This window comes from Pongo abelii, chromosome 1 (genome assembly GCF_028885655.2).
Source record: "Pongo abelii isolate AG06213 chromosome 1, NHGRI_mPonAbe1-v2.0_pri, whole genome shotgun sequence".
NCBI lineage: Eukaryota > Metazoa > Chordata > Mammalia > Primates > Hominidae > Pongo > Pongo abelii.
The window spans coordinates 111,283,437-111,295,578 of NC_071985.2; the positions used below are offsets into that span (position 1 = coordinate 111,283,437).

Here is a 12,142-nt window from a genome sequence, read left to right on the forward strand (position 1 = left end):
TTAGGGTGGACCAGAGAATTGAGGTCACAGGGAAAACTGCCACCCTAAAAATGAGAAACACAGGCTAACACACAAGGAGTCACAGCTCACAGGGAAGAGAAGCTACTGGGGACACAAGTGGGAGGAGCACTTAACTGGTATTGACAGATTACTAGAAGCTGAGGGTGGCCTGGCTAGAGCATTAAAAACTCCTTGAAGACCAGACTCAGGGGGAATCTCACACATTTCCAAGTTTTACTACAATGATCTCAACCAGGTTCTCATGATGAAGTTCAGAAAAACTCCCTGAGGTTTGGCACTACCAACTTCAGGACTTACATTAAGCTACAGTAACCCAAATAGTGTGAAGTTGGTGAAAAGAGAAAACACACAAAAATAGATGCATGGAAAAGAATACGGAGCCCAGAAGCAGGCCTACATACAGTCCACTGATCTTCCATGGAGGTTTAGAGACAATTTAAAACAGCAAAGATAGCCTTTCCAACTAGTGGTGCTAGAACAGCTGGACAACCACATGCAAAAAAAAAATAAATCCAGGTATGCATGTTATACCCTTCATAAAACAAATCTTACATGTAAATGTAAGGTGCAAAACCATAAGAATCCTAGGAGATAACACAGGAGAAAATCTCAGGGATCCTGGGTTCAGTGATGGCTTCTTAGATACAAAACCAAAAGCACAATCTATTAATGAAAAAAAATTAAGTTGAGCCTCATTAAAATTAAAAACTTCTGCTCTGTGAAAGACACTGTTAAGAGAATGGAAAAAGCAAGTCACAGACTGGCAGAAAATATTTACAAAATAATCTGATGGAAAAACTGCTGTCCAAAATATATGAAGAATTCTGAGAACTAAAGAACACAAAGCAAAAAACAAAACAAAACAAAACAAAAAAAAGGTGAAAGATCTGCACACCTCATTAATAAGATATACAGATGGCAAATAAGCATACGAAAAAGATGCTCAAAATCATTTGTCGTGAGGGAATTGCACATTAAAACAATGAGATATCACTGTAAACCTATTAGCATGGCTAAAATGCAAAAAGGTGAACACACCAAATGCTGTCAAAGATGAGGAGCAACCAGAACTCTCTACAGCTAGTGGAAATCAAAAGGGTACAGTCACTTTGGAAAACTTAAGTTCACTCAAAATCCTGCACGTAAGTACTTACAGCAATTTTATCATAATTGTCAAAACTTGGAAGTACCCAAGATGTCTTTCACCAAGTGAATGAATAAAGAAACTGTGTTGTAGCCATACAATGAAGTCTGATTCAGTGATTTTACAAAACAAGCTATTAAGCCATGAAAAGACATGGAGGAACTTAAAGTACATAATGCTAGAAAGAAGCCAGTCTGGAAACCTACATACTGTACAATTCCAATTCTAGGACATTCTTGGAAAGTCAAAAAGATAGAAGTAGTAAAATGATGAGTGGTTGTCAGGGGTGGAGGAGAGGAGGAGGCATGAAACGGTGAAGCACAGGGAATTTTCAGCAGTGAAACTATTTTGCATGATGCTGTATTGGGGATTTAGGACATCATGTAATTGCCAAAACCCGTCATCTGTGAAACTCAAAGAATGAACTCTAATGTAAACTATGGACTTTAGTTGATAATCATGTATCAACAGTGGTTCATCAATTGTAACGAATGGACCACACTAATACAACATACTAATAGGGGAAATTGTGTGCTGGAGGACAAGGGAGTCTAGGAAAACTCTCTGTACTATCCACTCCATTTTTCTGTAAACCTAGAATTGTTCTAAAACATAATGTCTATTAATTTTTTTAAATTAGGATGCAGCAGCCCCATATCAAGGTTTTGGTGGCATCCTGTTATTGTGTGGTTAGTACTTGGCATTGAAGTGCACCAACCTGGAGTCGGAGCAGTTGGAGATTTCAATGCCTGTGCCATTTACCTCTAACCCTGGGGTGCCCCTGGAACACAGATAGCAGATCAGTTAGGTAGAAGCAGCCTCAGTGATCTAGACAGTGCAAGCTTCTGATAAGGACAGGGACAAGCCATCTGGGTGGGCAGAACTTGGTGAAGACTAGGAACCAGTGAGACTCAACAACTACCCCAGTGGCACCCACAAATCAGAGGAGGAGGAGGCTGGGAGGAGCTAAGGGCTACGGGACGAGCTCCCTGCCTGCAAGACAGAAGCAGCTCCAGAGATTTTGGTAAATAATGTAGGTTTCAGTACAGTGTGGTCTATTCAAAAAAGTAGAGAGAACGAAAAGGAAAGAAAAAAGAGAGCATGAGAGAGAGAGAAAGAAAAAGAAAAGAAAGGAAGAAAGGAAAGAAGAGAGGGAGGGAGAGAAGGATCAAGGAAGGGAGGGAGGGAAAGAATAAAGAGAGAGAGAAAGAGAGTGGGAAGGAAGAAAGGAAAGAAGGAAGGAAGGAAATGAACAAATTTACATGAAGATGAGAACATCCAGGGGAACTTACACCATTAATATTTTCCATTAACAGGAACACGCTAACTAGTTATTAGACAAAGATGCACTACTGTAAAACCATATACTGTTTCCATGGGGTACAACCCCTTCCTCCTCCTCTGAAACACGTTCTGTCTCTGGTCCACTGTTGCCAGAGACACTGAGTCTTGTCTTTGGATAAGTTCTGGTGCCCACAAGAATGAGATGAGACAGTGGACCCCAGAACACCAGGCCACAACCTTTCCTGCTGCTCCTTGTCCACTCCAGAAGCTGTCCGGCTGCAGGTGGGGGCCTCAGCCCCTGGGTCTGACGTCATCCATTTGCCATTCTCACTGGACTTCTCTCCTTGCACTGGCTCCCACTCCCCCAGGACCTGGTGGATGGTCATGTGAGGACACTAACAGGCCATGCCCCTTTCTTTCTCCCCCTCTCAATGCCTGCAGTGGTGGGGTAGTAAACTAAGATTTACTCATTATGGGGCCTCTAGCCCAGAGCAGGGCCTGGTACCTAATAGTCACCCCATGAATGCTCAGTGAAAGAAGGCGTCCACCACAAGGTCCTGGGGAACCAAGAATTCCACTGTGGCCCATAAATTCTAAGTCCTACAGGATTCTGGAATGGGAGATGGGAACAGCCTTCAAAAGTGGCTTCTCTTTTAACCCATTATACTGGCAACTGAGCCATGTTTCCCCATCCTGGACACATCTAGAGGGCACTGCCTAAAACCACACACATCTCCCCACCCAGGACAGTGCAGGGGCCTTAGCCTGGGGGATGCGGGTGGACAGGGAGGGGGTGAGCCATGAAAGCTGAAGAGGAGAAAGCAGGTGAAAGGGGACGGCAGGGTGGAAACAGAGACAGAAATGGGGGCAGAGAATGGGGGGTGAGAGGGGAAGAGAGAGGAGAGGGATGCAGATTTAGCTACTAAGGAGAAGTCCTGGAGAAAACACTGTCCTCTCCTGAAGTAAAATCACTTTCACCCGACCATCGCACTGCAGGTCAAGGGCGGCACACGCTGTGAATATTTGTTCATTCATTTAACAAATATTTATTTAATATATGTTTCATGCCAGGCAAGGCCCTGCAATGTGTAGGGCCCTTGGCATCTTCCCTTCACATCTGAGTCATAATAGAAAGAGGACTCTGACCCCATCGAGCTGGCAATGCCTCGGGATTTTTACCTGTTGGATCTGGCAGCTCTTCATGTCGGCCCACACCGTGTGAGGCTGCTCTTCGTGCACCAAATGGGGAAGTTTCTATATCAGTGCCTTGGAGAGTCCATCAGAAGCCCTGGACAGTGGGAGTCGGTGGCACCCCCAGCGTGGAGGCCAAGAGCACACAGCACTGAAGCTCCAGACACCCTCAGGAGGATGGTAAGGGACAATCTGCTTGTAAGAGCCTGGGTCACCAGGAACCTTTGCCTGGGTCTAAACAGGATTTGCCTTCAGAATGCCTATGAGATAAAAGAGAGAAATCAAGGTTAACATTGAGATTTGGGGCTTGGGCAACTTGAAGGATGGAGCTGCCATTTACGGAGACTGGGAAGACCCAGGCAGGAGCAGATTGAAAGGTGGTGGGGAACTAGAGTTGGTTGGGTTTCTGTCATATGTAATCAACAGTCCTCACCAGCCTGGGCAACATAGTAAGACCCCATCTCTGAAAATAAAAAATGAAAAATTAGCCGAGCATGACGGCGCACACTTGTACTCTCAGCTACTCGGGAGGCTGAGGCAGAAGGATTCCTTGAGCCTTGAGTTAGAGGTTAGTGAGCTACGATGGCACCACTGCACTCCAGCCTGGGGGGGAAAAATAGAGTCCTGATTAAATATTTGAGTAGCCAGGGAAGTTTTCACAAAGTAAGGAATATTTGAGGCAGATCTTAGTGAACAAGAATTCGATTCTGTTAGGGAATTAAGAGTGTGTGGGTATAGTTAGTTAATGCTTATTGAACTATCTTTGGAATCTCATCTAGTGGTCTATCTAGTCTACCTGTACATTCTATAGGCTGTCTCACTGAGCTTTCACTAGGTTATGCTGCAGTAACAAAAGCCCCAAAATCTTAGCAGCTACACATACAAAGGTTTATTTTTCATTGACATTTCCTTTTATGGCAGGTTGACTATGATTCTGCTCTATACAAGCTACTTTATTTGTTAGATGGTGAAAACCGTGACACTTGGAGATTGTCGAATATGGTATTAGTATGTTCATTCATTCATTCATTTAACAAATATTTATTCAATATCTGTTTCATGCCAGGCAAGGTCAAGTACTGAGAATACAGTGGTGAATAAAAGAAATGAAATCTCTAATTTCCAGGAGCTTATATTGAAAATGAGATTGAACACATATAAAAAAATCATAATAACAATAATGAATACTATATTTACCAATAATAGCTGTAAGAGATTTTAGTACCTGTTTTAAATTAGAAAAATATAAAAATTATTAAAACTAAAATGGCCAGGTGTGATGGCTCACACCTGTAATCCCAACACTTTGGGATGCCAAGGTGGGACAATCAACTGAGCCCAGGAGTTTGAAACTAGTCTGGGCACCACAGGAAGACCCTGTCTACAAAAAATAAAAAATTAGCCGGGCATGGTGGTGCATGCCTGTAATCCCTGGGAGGCTGAAGCAAGCAGACTACTTGAGCCCAAGGGTTTGAGACCAACCTGGGAAACATGTTGAATCCCCATCTCTACAGAAAATACAAAAATTAGCCAGGCATGGTGGCACACGCCTATAGTTGCAGCTACTCAGGAGGCTGAGGCAGGAGGATTGCTTGAGCCAGGAAGTGGAGGTTGCAGTGAGCTGAGATTATGCCAACACACTCCAGCCTGGGCAACAGAGTAAGACCCTGTCTGAAAAAAAAAATGCAAAAACTAAAATAAAATTGCTATAAGGTTGATACAGAAAAGTGTGTTCATATTCTTAGGCTAGGCATTGATTTCTTTTTTCTTTCTTTCTTTTTTTTTTTTTTTTTTTGTACAAGACAGGTCTTGCTCTGTCAACCAGGCTGGAGTACAGTAGTGTAATCTCGGCTCACTGCAACCTCCGCCTCCTGGGTTCAAGCAATTCTCCTGCCTCAGCCTTCCAAGTAGCTGGGATTACAGGTGCCCACCACCACACCCGGCTAATTTTTGTATTTTTAGTAGAGACGGGGTTTCACCATGTTGACCAGGCTGGTTTCATACTCCTGACCTCGTGATTCACCTGCCTAGGCCTCCCAAAGTGCTGGGATTACAGGCGTGAGCCACCGCACCTGGCCAGGCATTGATTTCTTAAACAGGACACAATAAGCAGTAATCATAAAGGAAAAGATTTATAAATTATATTTCATTTAAATTAAGATACTCTGGCCGGGTGAGGTAGCTCATGCCTATAATCCCAACACTTTGGGAGGCCGAGGCAGGTGTATCACTTGAGCCCAGGAATTCCACATCAGGCTATGCAACATGGCAAAACCCCATGTCTACTAAAAATACAAAAAACAGCTGAGCATGGCAGTGGTCTCCTGTAGGTCCCAGCTACTTGGGGGCTGAGGAAGGAGCATCACCTGAGCCTTGGGAGGTCGAGGTTGCACTAAGCTGTGATTGTACCACTGCACTCCAGCCTGGGCAACAGAGTGAGATCTTGTCTCAAAAAGAAAAAAAATTAGAGAATCTCCAATCATGAAAAAACATCACTAAAAGAGTGAAAACGCAAGCTGCAGATTGAAAAAAGAGAAATGCAATACATATATATCCTAGAAAGGATGCATATCCAGAATAAAGTATTACAAATCAACAGAAAAGCATATCAATGAAAACTGGATAAAAAGATTTAACAGGCACTTCATAAAAGAGGACATATAAACGGCAATAAAAGATACTCAATCTCAATACCAGGAAAATGGAAGTTGAAACCACATTGATATATTACTGCACCTCTTCTAGAATAACAAAATAATTTTTAACTAACAAGCATCAGCAAGCATGTGGGGTAACTGGAATATTCCCTGCTAACTGGTAAAACCACTTTGGGAAAATGTTCAGCCATATGTAATACTAAAGTTTTATCATTTATATAGCTCTAAAACCAACAATGCCACTTCTACATATATACCCCAATATAGTAATGTTCTATTTCTTAATCTGTGGTGGTTCATTTAGTAAAACCTCATGACCTGTACTTTTTTTTTTTTTTTTTTTTTTTTGAGACACGGTTGCACTCTGCCATCCAGGCCAGAGTGCACTGGCACGATCACCGCTCACTGCAATCTCAACCTCCCGGGCTCTGTTGACCACACACAGCTAATTTTTGTATTTTTAGTAGAGATGGCATTTTGCCACGTTGCCCAGGCTGGTCTGGAACTCCTGGGTTCAAGTGATCCGCCCACCTTGGCCTCCCGAAATGCTGGAATTACAGGTGTGATCTACCACGCCCAGATCACCTGCACGTGTAAAATTGTGAACTTCTTCTGTATACTTCAGTAACTTTTCGAAGATTTCTTTGACACAAAGTTCTCAGAAATCTTAAAGCTAGCATTTTAGAATAGAAAAAAAAGAGCTTTTGGTTCACTGGTGAAATTTTACTAATTAAATTTAAAAACAAAAAGAAAGCTATTAATGCATATCAGCTCAGAACAAAGATTAAAAACTACCAGCACATCAGTTTTTCTTAACTTCGTGAAGCAGTGGGATTCATTCTTTCGGCAAAGAAAGGATGAACAACACTGTAACTCAAAGAAAAGATACCACTGCAAGAAAAGGCTTTTTTTTTTTTTTTAGAGGGAGTCTCGCTCTGTCACCCAGGCTGGAGTGCAGTGACAAGATATCTCCGCTCACTGCAACCTCCGCCTCCCAGGTTCAAGCAAGTCTCCTACCTCAGCCTCCCGAGTAGCTGGGACTACAGGCGCCCCCCCCCCCCACCCCCACCGCGCCCGCCACCACGCCCAGCTAATCTTTTGTATTTTCAGTAGAGACGGGGTTTCACTGTGTTAGCCAGGATGGTCTCAATCTCCTGACCTCGTGATCCGCCCGCGTCGGCCTCTTAAAGTGCTTCTTTTCGAAAGCAGCTCCACCAGCAAAAGGTAGGAGGAAAGCGAGAAAACCATTCCAAAAGTCTTGGTTAACTCTTGGGTGAAAGGACGCCAAATGAGATGATCTAAGAAGCCTCAAGGAAAGACAGACAGGCACAGAAAAATCACAGCAACTCTTTGGACTGCAAACACCAGCACCACAGTCCAACCTACCAGAAATCCTGTGGTTAATTTGAGGCTTGCCCCGCTAGTCATGAGGTGATTCAGTGATGGCTACAAACTCTCCTCAAGTGCATCCTGGACCTGGCACACCTGGCTTGCCCATCACCAGCCTGGAGACACCGCCAGGAGCAGAATCCCGGAGGCCAATAAAGACCCCAACTTTGCAAGTCAGTGGCGCGAGCGCTCTTACCCCTCAAGTTCCCAGAAGGAACTGCCTCGAGGGTGGGGTGCGGGATCAGTGTGCCCTACAGGACTTCCGAAGACGTGCACCCGAAGCTGCTCCGTCCCTCCACCCCCCGGGATGCCACAGAACACCCGCCAGCGAGTTTCTTCCCCAGCGCCGACGAGAGGAGGGCTGCGGGCTGCAGCGGCAGGCGAGGAATCAAGCGCAGGGAACTTAGGCCCCGGCGGAGCTCTGCGGCGCCTGGAAGGGTCCGGCGCATCCGCCCCGCTCGCGTAACAAAACTTGCGGCGGCCCAGCGCGGCGCGCCTCTACCCAGCTGTGTGCCCGCGGGTTCCAGACTCACCTCCCGCCCGGCCTGGCGCGGCGCCCTCACCTCCGGAGCGCTGGGTGGACTTCGCAGTAAACTTTAACTTCCCATCCAGGCGGCAGGCGGCAGCCGTACCGCCGTGCCGCCGTGCCTCGGCCCCGCTCCTGGCGCCGCAGGTCGCCCGTCCCGCGTTCCCCAAATCACCAGGCTCACTCAGAAGCTCAGGCAGCCTTGCGACCCTCACCTACCCCTCCCAGCACCGCCGCTGTCTCAACCGCCGCCCAGCACCTTGCCTGCGGCCCGCTGGCTCCTCAGGGTCCGGCTGGGCCGCGTCAGCAGAGCCCAAGGCACAGGCGCAGCGGGGCCTTAAAGGGACCCGGCCGCCTCTACCGCACAACGGGTTCGGGCCGCGCGGGCCGAGAAAAGGAGTAATGGAGGACAGAGTGCAGCGGGGACGGGAAAATCCCTCTCTCCCCTCCGCCTCTCTTTCAAAGCACCAGCCCTTGACCCTGCAATTCGCTGATTTCCCCGGCCACTTGAACCGCCCCTGCCAGGTTAAAGAGGCGGGAGACACACCCCCTCGGAAGCCCGGAGCGACCCCGCGTTTAGGACTGCAGGCCTCGCGCTGCCGCACCGCCCCATAGTCTGACTTCCAGGCTCGGCCGGCGGCGCAGACGCACAGGCGTCGGAAGGCAGCCCCCAGCTCCCCCGAGAGGTGGCCTTAGGTCACTCGCAAAAACAATAACCAACGTGTCAATGGCACTTGTATTTATTTTCTAATATAAATTTATAACAGATTTCGCAGATGGGCTTCCACTGAAATAAGCCTTTGAGAAAAAGAAAAACTTTTTTTTAAACAAGATTAGGAAATACCAAGAAATAGGAAGTAAAGCCATGCCATCTACCCAGCTAAAAACTTTGAAAACTTGAAATTTTATCTAAGGCAAATGTTTGCATAATTTTAAGTCGTGCCATTATTTCAAGTCAATTTCAATTAACAATTTCAATGCAACTAAATACATCTATAAGAAAACTAAGATACATCCCTGATAATCTACCTTTCCCCTCCTATATTCCATCCATCAGCAAATCCTACTGGTTTTTACCTTCCAAATTTTCCTGGAATCTGTCCTCTTCTATCTCCTCCATCACCACCCTAGTCTAGGCTACCTTCACCTGGGGAATGGGGGTGGAGGGACTACTGACCTAGTCTCCTTGTGGTTTACCCATATCCCCTTTATCGCCTCTCTAATCTCAACACAACAGGCAGAGTGGCTTTTTCAAAATGTAATGTGAACCCTGTCACTTCCCAGCCCAAACCACTTAAACACCTTCCCATTCTCTTAGACAAAATCTCCTAACTAACCAAGCCCTGAATGGCCAGGCGCTTTGCCCACCTCTCCATGTCTTCTTACAGGTCAAACCAATTCCATCCTGCTCTCTCTGCTCCAGCCAAACTGGCGTCTTTTATTCCCTATTTTCCCAACTTCCTGGACTCCACAGAGCTTTTGCTCATGCTTTGCTCTGTGCCTGAAGATTCTTCCAACCCTCATCCTTCTGATAACAGCTGTAGTCTCCACCTCTGAGAGGCAACTTCAGACCTCCCTACGGTGGTCCCTTACTCCTATCACATTGCATAAAACTGTAATCGAGTGGTTATGTTGGGGAATGTTTTACCATCAGCTCCATAAGTCCAGGATTTGGTTTTGTTTGGCTCGTGGTTGTATTTCCACATTTGTGAAATACATATTTGTTCCTAAATGAGAACAATAGATGCTAGAAGTTGAAGTAAATTTGGCATAAAGTCAGAGAAAGGTAAAATGTCACAATCTGATATTTGGAGTCAGAATCTAAAAACTTCAATTATATTAAAACTGATTTTATATCGTTTTAGGCTGGGTTATTGCAGGGATTCTTTGGGTAATCTTTAAAACTGAGTTCTCAGAGAGCCTTGTATAAACACCTGAATTAATAATGATAGCCCTGGGATGGTCCACATAAAACTAATTACATTGGTTGCTTCAAGAGAGGAAGACCGAGCCAGGCACAGTTGCTCATGCCTGTAATCCAAGCACTTTGGGAGGCCAAGGCTGACAGATCATTTGAGCTCAGGAGTTTGAGACTAGCCTGGGCAACTTGGTGAGACCCTGTCTCTACACAAAATACAAGCAAAATTAGCTGGGCTTGGTGGGCACCTGTAGTCCCAGCTGTTTGGGAGGCTGAGGTGGGAGGATTGCTTGAGTCCAGAAGGTTGAGAGGCTGCAGTGAGCCATGATCATGCCACTGCACTCCCGCCTGGATGACAGAGCAAGATCCTGTCAAAAAAAAAAAAAGAGAGAGAGAAAGAAAGACTCTTGACTGTTGGCTACTGGTGGGAAGGAGGTTTTTACTACATCCCCAATTGGACCTTTTTATTTTAAAGTATGTGAAGATAAATAAATGACACAAAAGAGTGCATACCATCCCATTTATTTGAAATTCTGGAAAAGGCAAAATTAATCTGTGGTGAAAAAATCATAACAGCAGTTCCTTCTAGCAGGATATTGACTGGGAAGGTACACAAGAGAAATTTCTGGGTGCTAAAAATGGTCTGTCTTGTTAGGGGTATGAATTACATAAGTGTATTCATTTATCAAAAAATTCAGTTAACATTTCAATGAATGTAAATTTTATCTTAAAAACTATAAAAATAACTTAAAATTTAAAATCTAGTAGCTAACACCTAGTTGAGCACTCAGTGTGTATGGGTATTGGCCAAAGCTATACATACACAATTTTGTTTAGTCCTCATACTGTCCTCACGAGGTAGGTATTATTATCATAACCCCCTTGCATATGAAGAAGCCCAAATTTAGTAAATACTAAATAACTTTCCTTAATTTATACCCCCTGGAAAATGGGGGAAGAGCTTTGAATACCATCAGTCAAATGCCAGAAGTTATTAAACATTAGACCCTATAGCACTTCTCTGAAATTGTAATATTTTTTGGCATATATATAACTCATCTTCTAGGTCAAGAACTTCACAATGATTGAAATCATAGTTTGCTTTTTGTTTATTTGAGGTTTATGTGTTTATTTTATGTCGTTATTTTAAAGACTAGGTCTTGGCTGGGCATGGTGGCTCATGCCTGTAATCCCAGGACTTGGGAGGCCAAGGTGTGTGGATCACTTGAGGTTAGGAGTTCGAGGCCAGCCTGGCAAACATGGTGAAACACCATCTCTACTAAAAATGCAAAATTAGCTAAGTGTGGTGGCGCATGCCTGTAATCCCAGTTACTCGGGAGGCTGAGGCAGAAGAATCACTTGGACCCAGGAGGTGGAGGTTGCAGTGAGGTAAGATTGTGCCACTGAACTCCAGCCTGGGCCACAGAGTGAGACTCCATTTCAGAAAAAAAAAAAAAAAAAAAAGACTGAGTCTCACTAGGTTGCCCAGGCTGCACTTGGACTGTTGAAATCAAGCCATCCTCCTGCCTAGGCGCCTTGAGTAGCTGGGACTACAGGCACACACTATCACGCCCAATATTTTTGTCTTAAGTTTCTAAGGAGTCCCAACACTGCACAGTAGCTGTTCAATGTATTTTGAGTGAGTGATTAAAAACAAGCTTGGTGTTGATTTTATTGGTACAATTTATATTTACATATGTAATGTTTATATTATATGCTTTTTATATATTTATATGTGTGTAGGTATATAATTGGCACCAACTTAGCACAATTGGCACCAACTTAGCATTGTTGTGCTTAAGTGCCTGAGATGTATCTGAAATGAATAGACCTGAGAAGAGAAGCTTGTGTCATTAGCTCTGACCCTGCAGCACTAATCCTGGTTTTACCCCTTTCTTTCACTCACCCTGAGCACATCAATTTATTTGGTGAAAGAGCTTACACTTTAACATCTCACTGAAATAGCTCATTCCAAAGAAAGAGCTAATTCTAACCTATCACAAGTGCTTGAG

General features: G+C 44.7%; 1 protein-coding gene and 1 long non-coding RNA gene across 5 annotated transcripts in view; one reads left to right on the forward strand and one right to left on the reverse strand.

Annotated features, from left to right (window-relative positions):
- LOC100447686 (neuroblastoma breakpoint family member 12) overlaps nucleotides 1-12,142 on the forward strand; it is a 2,265,351-nt gene that overhangs the window by 1,356,382 nt on the left and 896,827 nt on the right.
- The window catches only part of LOC112130780 (uncharacterized), a 114,093-nt gene that overhangs the window by 8,008 nt on the left and 93,943 nt on the right, over nucleotides 1-12,142 (reverse strand). For all 4 annotated transcript variants that reach the window (XR_010137898.1, XR_010137896.1, XR_010137899.1 and 1 more), the window contains one exon: nucleotides 3,629-3,900. This is a non-coding gene — a long non-coding RNA (uncharacterized LOC112130780). The remainder of the gene's footprint in view (nucleotides 1-3,628; nucleotides 3,901-12,142) is intronic.